Here is an 11,448-nt window from a genome sequence, read left to right as displayed (position 1 = left end):
TGTACTGTATGAATTACACTTCATTTAAAAAGTGAGCAGGACATGCAGAAGAAGTTCCAAATTCCTAGTATTCATAGTTTTTTTCAGCAGTATGAGTTTGCTGATGAATTCTCAGTGAAGTTGCAAAACCAATTAACAGTATCCATTTATCACATTCAGCAAATCTACTCAAAGTGGGGAGTACTAAAAAATCAGTTTTTCTTGGAGAAAGACAGGGACACTGCTTCTTTCAATATCCCTATGCTCATGTGTCTTACAAACATTGTGACATGATATACCAGTTTAATTTACAATAATAATAAAAGATTCCCACACTGAATTAACACAGTTTGTTTTTTGTTCATCATAGACATGTCATATAGGGATTAAGGTTTCTCCACAACAATAATTTTGACTCTCATAAGCTGCTCCTTTCAGTAAACTTTACAATATTACTGTATGAATATGAACAACACTGGTTGTATTATGGCATATATGCTTATTAAAAGGTTTTGGACACCTACTGATCACCTATTCAATGTATATGCCTTTTACAATATCTGAGTAGATAGAATGAGACTAAACAGATTGCCAATTCAACTCAGTAGCTGTTATGTCTATATGATTCAAATGGTATTTTCTGGTACAACATTATTTTGTTTTCTTCTATCTTAGGGGAATACCTTGCAAACACAAATCAAATACCTGACATTGAAGTACAAGAAACTGTGAGATTTTCATGGTCATCAGTACACTTAAAGCAGTGCTCTTTTTACACTGTTGCTTTTCTTTAAAACTTCCAGGAGTTTCTTTTACCAGGTATGCTGGTACATGCCCTTAATCCCAGCACTTATGGTGGCAGAATCAGGCAGATCTGTGTGATTTTGAGGTCAGGCTTGTCTAACAAGCAATTCTAAGTTAAGTCACAGCTACACAGAAAAAAAAACTTTGAAAAACAGAAAATAAAAAGAAGCCAACAAACAAACAAACAACAAACCAAAAAAAACCAAACAAACTTCCAGGATACATTAAAATTTCTTAAGATTCATATCTGTACCAGGACACATTAAAATTTCTTAAGATTCATATCTGTTTCATTGTGCACATAAAGTTACCTTTTATTACTTGTAGAACTTTGAAAATGTTCTTCATTATAATGTTCTTCCCAATTGTAGCCTAAAATATAGTACCAGAACATATATATTATTGGAAATATCATATTATTATTAAGGAAAAACTTAAATCACTACCTTCTGTGACTTTTAGAACCATGTCTGATTTATTCACCTCATTCTACCTCATTCTCAACTGGAATTATAGAAGAGGATCAATAATAAAGTAAGAGTTGTCTCCTTATTTTAAAAGTGAAAGAAAATTTGCAGTCTTACCTATAGCAGTGAGGTTTTTACAGGTCTCTAGCATCACATCTTTGTAGAGTTGCTTCTGGGAAGGTTCCAGCAAAGCCCACTCTTCTTGGCTGAATTTCACATGCACATGATTGAAGGTCACTGAATTCTAAAATATGTGATACATGTGTACAACAGAAACAGTAGCAACAATATAAATTTATACTTCATTGGAAACATATTCACATATTTCTGGTACTTCTTTCATTTATTTTCTGACACAGAAATACTAATGAGAGACAGTTAGGTGTTGTGCATCTGATGAAGGAGGGGAGAAGGAAAAGCCTAAATATTAGATTGTAAGAAAAAACAAAGCCATGCTTTGAAGACCTATGTTATAGAAGTTTTATCAGTTTGTGAAACATGAATCTCAAGTAGCCAGCAGTTGGATCCTTGAGCAATCTATGAATTGGGTTCAGTTACTTGGGTGAGTTGGTCAGGACCCAGTCATCAAAGAGGTGGAAGGAAAAAAAAACATAGCCACGATATTTTGTCTAGCAACAAATGAGATGTTGTGATCAGGGGACACTGGCATCAGTCCAAAGACATTGTGGCATTGAATATTGTGTTTTGACCAGGCCTCAGAGATATGACATATCAATATGTGAAAAGGGGGGCTTGAATATTTGTGGACAGGATAGTGGACTATGGTGAATACATGGATAAAAATAATGTGAGTTGGCAAACAACAACAATCATAGCTAATAAGATTATATTTGTGAGTGACCAGACAAAAGAAAAGGCATAGAACACATGATTATTCTTTGATAATTGTTTTGTATATTCTCCTTTCCAAATTTTGTATAGTCTATAGTTGAAAAATAAAGAATAAAGCTTTTATATTAAAAGGGAAGTGCTCATGTTATCAATAAGTCATTCTTAGAAGAAAACTGAATAACTGTGTCATATCTGAACACTTTGAATAGGATATAGCCTTGAAATAGACATGCCAATTAATGTGGACAAAGACAAACAGAGAGAAGATCGTGAAATAGAAAGAAAAAGATAGAGACAGAGATACAGAGAGAAATGAACATATGAACAGTACTGATTACATATCATGAGAAATTTATGAACATTTATTAACTACAGAAAATGATGGACAAGCTGGGTTTATTCAGTTATGCCTCTAATTCCATCACTCAGGAGGCAGAGGCAGGTGAATCTCATTGAGTTGGTTGCCAGCATTATCTATTTAAAGAGTTCCAGGACAGCCAGACCCATATTGTAAGACAGAGCCTCCCCTAAAAGTCAATCAAACAAATATAATAGGTAGAAAAAACTCAGAGGTCTTTACTGAAGCTCCTACAAGAAATTATACATTCAATCCAATTCTGTATTAATCTTCCAGAAACCAGCAGTGCCACAGCTTAAACTGTAACATTAATAAGATCTTACTAAAAGGAAATGCATGCTTAAAAATTTAAAAAAAAATATTAGCAATGAAAATGCTGATGATAAATAAGCAATATAAGGCAGGACAGATGGCTCAGCAGTGAGGAGCTTTTGCTGCTCTTGCAAATAATTGGGCTCAATTGTCAGTATTTACATGGAACCCACTACTATGCATTATTCTAGGTTCATGAGTTCTGAGGCAATCTTCTGACTGATGTGAGGAACAGGCACACAAGAGTTGCATAGTCATGCGTACAAGCAAAATACTCATATTCAGTAAAAATTAAAAAAAAACAGAACCCAGATGGCAGAGCTAATTGCACACTGTGTCTGATCAGCAGGGTAGCAGAGACTGCACAGTGAATAATAGTTGGAACAGTAGGCCACAAAACACCACTGACTGTGTTTCCCAGGTGAAAGGAAACCCAATGGTGAGGGGAAAAGTGGGTTCAAACCTCAGAGCACTGAACTAAACCCTGGAAAAGTTCTTGGGATGTTGAAGCAGGAATGAGATTTTCAAGCAAATGGACCCAGGAAACAAGCAGGAGTAGCAATTCTTATGTCTAATACAGCAGACAGTTAACCAAAATTAATTGAGAGGGATGAGGAAGGATACTTCAAACTCATAAAAGGAAAATTCCACCAAGATGGTGTCTCAATTCTGGGCAACTATGCCCTAAATTCAAGGGCACCGACATTTGTAAAAGAAACATTGATAAAGTTTAAAGAACATTTCAATCACCACACATTAATAGTGAGAGACAGCTCACTATCATCAAAAGACAGAGCAGTGAAACAGAACCTAAAATGAGATATAATGATACTAATGGATGTCATGAATTAAATATACCTACCCAATATCTAGAGAAATGTTCACCCAAACAGAAAAGAATATATCTTCTTTCCAGCACCTTACGGACCCTTCTCTAAAAATGACCATACAGTAGGTCACAAACCAGGCCTCAAAAGATGCAAGATTGAAGTAATATCTTGTATCCTATCAGACCATGATGGACTAAAGATGGATCTTGACAATAACAGAAATAGCAAAAAGCCTACACATACATGGAAACTGAACAACTCCCTACTCAATGAAATCTCGGTCAGGGAAGAAACAAAGAACTTTCTACAGTTCAATGAAAATGAAGGCACATCATACCAAAACTTATGAGATGCAATGAAAGTAGTCTTAAGAAGAGATTTAATAGCACTAATTGCCTTCATAAACTATTGGAGACTTTCCATACAAGGAACTGAATGGCACACCTGAATACTCTAGGAAAAAAGGAGCAGACACACCCAACAGGAGTAGACCACTAGATAACCAAACTCAGGGCTGAAATCAATACATTAGGAACAAAAAGAACAATTCAAACAATCAAGAAAACCAGGAGCTAGTTCTTTGAGAAAATAAAAAAACAAATTCTTAGTCAAACTAAGAAAATGGCTGAGAGACACTATCCAAATCAACCAAGTCTGATAAAAAGAGAGATATAACAGACACTGAGAAAATCCAAAGAAACATTAGCTCTTATATCAAAAGCCCATATGCCACAAAATTTGAAAATCAAAATGAAATATACAGTTTTTTGATTGTTTCCACTTACCAAAGTTGAATCAAGATCAGGTAAAGAAATTTAAAAGTCTTACATCCCCTCAGCGAATAGAAGCAAACATCAAAAGAATCCCAACCAAGGGACAAATGATTTCAGAGCTGAATTCTACAGGAGTTTCAAAGAAGAGAGAATACCGATATTCTTCAAACTATTTGATAACATATAAATGGAATCAACATGACCAAACTCCTTTTGTAAGACTGCAGTCACCTTGATAAATCCTCAAAGACCCAAAAAAGAAAGAGAATTTCAGACCAATAACTCTTATGAACAATAATGCAAAAATACTCAATAAAATACTCACAAACCAAATCCAAGAGCATATCAAAGATATCATCCACCATAACCAAGTAGACTCCATCCCATGCATACAGCGGTGGTTAAATACATGGAATCAATCAATGTAATCCATCATATAAATAAATTGAAAAAAAAAACAACCACATGATCATTTCCTTAGATGCTGCAAAAACATTTGACAATATCCAACACTTATTCTTGTTTAAAGTCTAGAAGACATCGAGGGTACAAGGCACATACCTAAAAACAGTGAAGGCAATACACAGCAACCCTATAGCTAACAACAAACTAAATGGAAAGAAAGTTAAATCAATTCCACTGAACTAAGGAACAAGGCAAGGCTACCCACTCTCTCCAAATCTCTTCAATACAGTATCCGAAGTCCTATCTAGAGCAATAAGACAACAAAGGAGTTTAAGGGGGTAAAAATTGAAAAGGAAGAAGTCAAAGTATCACTATTCACAGATGAAATGACAGTATACATAAGTGTCCCCAAAAGTTCTTCTAGGGAATGCCTACAATTAAAAAACTCTTCAGCGAAGTGGCTGGATACAAAGTTAACAAAAAATGAGTAGGACTCCTGTATACAAAAGACAAACTGCCTGAGAAAGAATTAGGGAAAGAACACCCCTCACAATAGCCAGAAAAAAAACCATAAAGTATCTTGGTGTTATCCTAACCAAGCAAGTTTAAAACCTATATGAAAATTAAAAAAAAAAAAAAACTTAAAGCCTCTGAAAAAAGAAATTGAAGAAGATAACAAAAGATAGAAAGATCTCTCATGCTCATGGATCAGTAGGATCAACATAGTAAAAATTGCCATATTACCAAAAACATTCTACAGATTCAATGATATTCCCATCAAAATATCAACACAACTCCTTACAAACCTTGAAAGAACAATTCTCAGCTTCATGAGAAAAAAAAAGAAAAAAAAAACAGAATTGTTTAAAAAAATCCTATAAAATAACAGATTTTCAGGAAGTTTCTCCATCCCTTATCTCAAACTATACTATAAATACTATAAAGCAACAGTAATAAAAACAGCATGGTACTATTACAGAATCAGACTGGTAAATCAATGGAATTGAAGTGAAGGCTCATAAATAAACCCACAAAGCTATGGACACTTGATATTTCACAAAGAAGCCAAACCCATGCAATGCAAAAATGGCAACATCTTCAACAAATGGTGCTGGTATAACTGGATGTCTACATGTGGAAAAATGAAAATAGATCCATATTTATCATCCTGCACTAAAATAAAGTCCAAGTTGATCAAAGACTTCCAACATAAAACCAGACAAACTAAATCAGTTAGAAGAAAAAGTGGGAAAAAGCCTTGATCACATTGGCATAGAAGATAACTTACTTAAAAGAACACCAAGAGCACTGGTTCTGAGATCAACAATTAATAAATAGAATCTCATGAAACTAAAACCTTCTATGAATCAAAGAACTCTGTCAATAGAACAAATCAACAGCCTACGACCTGAGAAAAGTTCTTCACCAACCCTACATACAGCAGAGAGGGCTAATAAACAAAATATATAAAGAGCTCAAGAAATTAAACTCCAACAAACCAAATAATCCACTTTAAAACCGGAGTACAGAACTAAACAGAGAATTCTCCACAGAGGTATAGCAAATGGTGGAAAAACATTTAAAGGAATGCTAAATATCAATAGTCATCATGGAAATGCAAATCAAAATGACTTTGATATTCCATCAGAATGGCTAAGATCAAAACCTGAAGAGACAGCACATGCTAGGGAGGATATGGAGAAAGCGAAACACTCCTCCATTGCTGGTGAGAGTGCAAACTTATATGACCACATTAGAAATCATTCTGATGCTTTCTCAGATGATTGGAAATAGTGCTACTTCAATTCTCAATATCTTATTCCTGGGCATATTTCCAAAAGAAGCTCCACCATTCAACACATACATTTGCTCAATCATGTTCACACCATTTTTATTCATAATAGCCAGAATCTGGAAGCAACCTACATGTCTCTCAATGGAACAACGGTTACAGAAATTGTGGTACATTTACACAGTGGAATGCTACTCATGTGTTAAAAACAGGGAAATCATGAAATTTTCAGGGAAATGGGATGAACTAGAAAAGATTATTCTGAGTGAGGTATACCAGAATCAGAAAGACATGCATGGTATATACTCATTTATAAGTGGATAATAGCCATAATACAGGACAAACATACTACAATCCACAGACGTAAAGAAGCTAAATAAAAAGGAGGACCCTATGGAGGATGCTCAATTCTCATTGAAAAGGGCAAATAGAATCGATACCAGATGTGAGTGAAGAGAGGGAACAGGATGAGAGCCTAACATACATGTCCTCTGAAAGACTCAACCCAGTAGGGGATTGAAACAGATGCTAATACTCACAACCAAACTTTAGGCAGAGCACAGGGAATCATAGGAAAGAGTAGGGGGATAGAAAGACTCAGAGATGACAGGAGCTCCATAAGAAGACCAACAAGGCCAACAAATCTGGGATTGTGGGGACATGCAGAGACTGATGCATGCACCTAAGACCGTTCATGTATAGGACCTATACCCCTGCTCAGATGTAGCTGATAGGCAGCTCAGTCTCCATGTGGGATCTATAGTAAGGGGAGCAGGGGCTGGCTCTGAACTGGACTTTGTTGCCTGCTCTTTGATCACTTCCCCATGGTGGAGGAAGCATTGGTATACAACAAAGGAAGAGGATGTAGACAATCCTAGTGAGATTTGATAAGTTGGGGTCAGCTGCTAGGAGAGGAGGGCTCCTTCTATCTGATAAAATGAGACAAGGGGGAAAGAGGAATGGAGGATGAGATGAGGAAGAGACAAGGGAGGAGGCTACAATTGAGATGTTAAATTATTTTTAAATTTTATTTATTACAATTTATTCACTTTGTATGCCCACTGTAGCCCCCTCTGTCATCTATTCCCAGTCCTACCCACCCTCTTTCTCTTCTCCTATGCCCTTTCCCTAATTTGATAGGGAACTAACTCCTCCCCTTCTATCTGACCCTAGCTTATCAGGTCTCATCAAGGAAGGCTGCATCATCATTCTCTGTGGCCTTGCAAGGCTTCACCCCCAAGAGGAGTGATTAAAGAACCAAGTTCATGTCAGAGAATAAATTACAAAAAAAAAAACAAATTTAAATAAAAAATAAATGTGTATAAAATGAATGAATAAAGTTTTAAAAAAACACAACAGGTTGGAAGAATGTCACACCCCTGCAATTCAATGACTCAGAAAGCTCAGACAGAGTTAATGTCATGAATACATGCCCCTAAAAATTAAATATACTCTCTGCCAAATTTCAAATGCAAGATGTAGATGAAGATCACCACAAAAAACTATGCTTACACAGACAAAACAAAACAAAACTAAATAAAAACCCAACACCCTACATTCCAGACTCAGCAGCCAATGATGATGATGTTGATGCCAGGCATGTTGGCCTAAATTTTACCCCAACCCTCAACTGGAGTTAGACCTGTAAGTGCAAAACCTTGCTGGTGTACATACTTACATGACTTTCAGGACAGTCTGGGATACACAGAAACTTTTTCATTCAATGTCAAAACCAGAAATATCATCTTCTCTGGGAGCTTTTTTGATTGAATCAAATAATTTCTGACCAAATTCACTATTGGCTTGTGAATCCCATGATGAAAATGTAGCCTAACTTCAGTGATTCTAAAATTTGGCAATAACTCATACACTGTTTAAATGTCCAAAGTCTCTTCTGACATATAAGAAAATCTCTTGACTGCCACATCAGAAGCAAGTTATATCATTCCAACATAGATACACAGAATACCCCTTCCCATTCCAGTAGAGAGGAATGTATACACAGTGAGAGAAGACTGTACCAAGGAAAGAAGACCAGCAATGAAAACAGCAAATCCTGTTGCTGTTTCAAAAGGCTTAGAGGGTCCTATCTATGCAACGTCTCATACATCTCTCAGATTGGTTACTTCCACTCCCTATAGGCAGCACTCCATGACAGGTATCTCATAACTTAGGGATATCAACATCTTGTAGTGTCAAGATGCAACTCAGGCTTCACCCCTCATGGTGTCATGCAATGAACCTTTACAGTATCTTCACTGGTGATCTGACTCTTCCAAACACAGAAGGCTGGCGCAGTGCTGAATAGAAACCACAAAGAATCTAATACGTTAAATTTTACATCTTTCTTGTTTCCAGAAAAAGCACAACATGGGTGAGCCTGTCAATTTGGATTCAAAATTGGGATGGACGGTGTCACACTTGGACCATTTGGAGCAGGCTTTATATGAAGTTCATTCCTGGCACTAGGAATCACTTTGAGTCCTCCTTCCATTAACAGAAGAATTAGCAGAAAGGCATTTACTCTATGAATATCATTTTAGGCTTCAAATCCAGAACTAGGACTTCTTCTTTGATGGTGATAATCTCCTTGAAAAAATTCTGCCTCTTTCATCATGTGACTGCCATCTGAAACTATCTAGTACTGTTTTTCTCTACAAAGGCTTTACACTAATTTCTGTTCCACTTGTCTCTTTCTTTCACTGTGGTCCTGAATGTCTCTCTAATATTAACCATTCAACAGATTCAATATTCCATCTAAGAAATCCTGTTCATCAATTTTTAATTCTTCCTCACTCAATTTCAAGGCATGGGCAGAATGAATTAGTATGATTGGCAGCTAAAATATCACACAAATGACCTGTAGCTTGATTTTCTGTAGAGTCTATTGTCCACCGAATCTTATGACATGGACATCCTCTGTCTGCATTACTCTCAATACTCTGATCTTCTAGGTCCTACCAGAACAGCTGATGAATCTCTGCGTACAGCTTTGTAATGCATTTGCCATCGTATATCCTGATGTTTTCTGCACTCCTTAAAAAGAGAACATTCCAAGATTCTGTCCAGCAGTAAAATCACTCTTTGCATATAACTTTTTGTTCTAATGTGCTTCTTTGTTGTTGTGACTAAATCCCTTAACTAAAAGCATCTCAGGTCATGAATGCGTTTACACGTTTAGTTTTGTACTGTCAGATCACAGTCCATCACTTTGGGAGCTTAGCATAGAAAGTCAAGCTTGAAGGAAATTAAGGCAAAAGCCATGGGCAAATGTTTCCTAGGTTGGTCTCTTGCTTCATCACTGTCTCATGCTCAGGTAGTTATCTTATGTAGCCCAGGCCCACTTGCTTAGGGATATTGTATCTCTCAGTGGAAGAGCCTTCCCACATCAATCATCTATCAACACAATCTCTCACAGATATAGCAAACAACTTCTCTGATGAGGGCATGCCATTTATTGAGGCTCCCTCAGATGACTGCAGGCTTTGAAATGTTGACAACTGAAGCTAATAAGGACAAAGAGACAACAATATAGGAGAAAGTTTTAAAAGCCTAAAAACAATGTGTTAATTCTATCAGTCACTTAAAAAGCAAAAACCGAGACATTGATGATTACAACAACTTGAAAACACAGATATACCAAGAAATGAGGAGAGGCAAGCCTTTAAGATCAAGAAGAGAAAAGTAAAACTGCTTCTCTATATCAAGTCTCCAAATCAACAAAAACTAAAGGAATTATAGCATAATATAATAAATTTTCAGAAGGGAAAATATGTGAAGGTCTATGACTTTCAAAAAAACAATATAGTTAGATTATAACTAATCAAATCACACAATATACATAGCACTCCTGTCAAAAGCAAACACAAAGATAGGACTATAAAAATAACATAGTCCTATAAGCAAATACAATAGGATTATAGATAAAATCAAAATCAAAGAAATCACTGGCCATTACTCAATTTGTGCAATCTAATTATTTCCTTTGGCAACAATAAAATATGTATTGGAGGTGGAGGGCTATTCCAATTGAAGATTCCATTAAAGCATACAAATGTTTCAATATAAGATAAATGATTTTGACTACTAAAATTATCTCATATTATTATGATAAAGCAAAAGATATCTGTTAAAATCACTTGGAAACCATATTATTTTCTATGACTGGATATATGTCTGCATCAGTGTAAGAAAATGTAAATTTCTCAAGCCAAGTGGAAGAAAGCAGAATTTTAAAGAAAAAGTGAGTTTGCTATGGAGCCCAGGTTGGCCTTGAACTCACAATCCTTTTGCCAATTGGTAAGATGGTAAGGACACAGTACCACATCTATCTCTGAGTTTGTATTATACGCTTAAAAATCTTTTTTGCCTTAATTGCTTTAAAAACCAATATCATCTTCATCTATTTTGTTTTAAGATCTTTTTCTTGTGCTTTCAGTTATGTTTATATATTCAGGATGTGCTGTGGTATGTGGTATGTATAAAATCCATAAAGAAATCCAGGCAAATCATAATCAAACAATTGGAGGAAACCAATAAATTCCTTAAATAAAGCCATGAAACAACAAACATTTGAGGGATGTGAGGCTTTTCTGGATTAGGGTGAACTCTGACATCTCTGGATAGCCAGTTATTTACACTTGGTTTATGATAGTGAACTCTGTTTTCTCAGTGAAGAGCCTAAAAATTCACCTCGGGATCTGTATGACCCCAGGTTTTATAAAGAGCCTCACATAGACCTCAGGGCAGATTATTAGCCAAACCCTTTCCTGATAAGGAAATTGCTCCAACAAGTATTTGGGAATTCCTAGAAATGCATTACCCTGCTAAGGATTTTAGTCTTCAGCAGTGACTTTCAACTGTGCTCAGAGATTTC

At 35.9% G+C, this 11,448-nt stretch overlaps 1 pseudogene; it reads left to right on the top strand.

The window, feature by feature from the left end:
• Positions 1–1,702: 1,702 nt before the first annotated feature.
• LOC132650642 (single-stranded DNA-binding protein, mitochondrial-like) lies at positions 1,703–2,133 on the top strand (annotated as a pseudogene).
• The last annotated feature ends 9,315 nt before the right edge of the window (positions 2,134–11,448 follow it).

Source organism: Meriones unguiculatus (assembly GCF_030254825.1).
Source record: "Meriones unguiculatus strain TT.TT164.6M chromosome 13 unlocalized genomic scaffold, Bangor_MerUng_6.1 Chr13_unordered_Scaffold_28, whole genome shotgun sequence".
Lineage (NCBI taxonomy): Eukaryota > Metazoa > Chordata > Mammalia > Rodentia > Muridae > Meriones > Meriones unguiculatus.
This window is presented reverse-complemented; position numbering and strand designations above follow the sequence as displayed.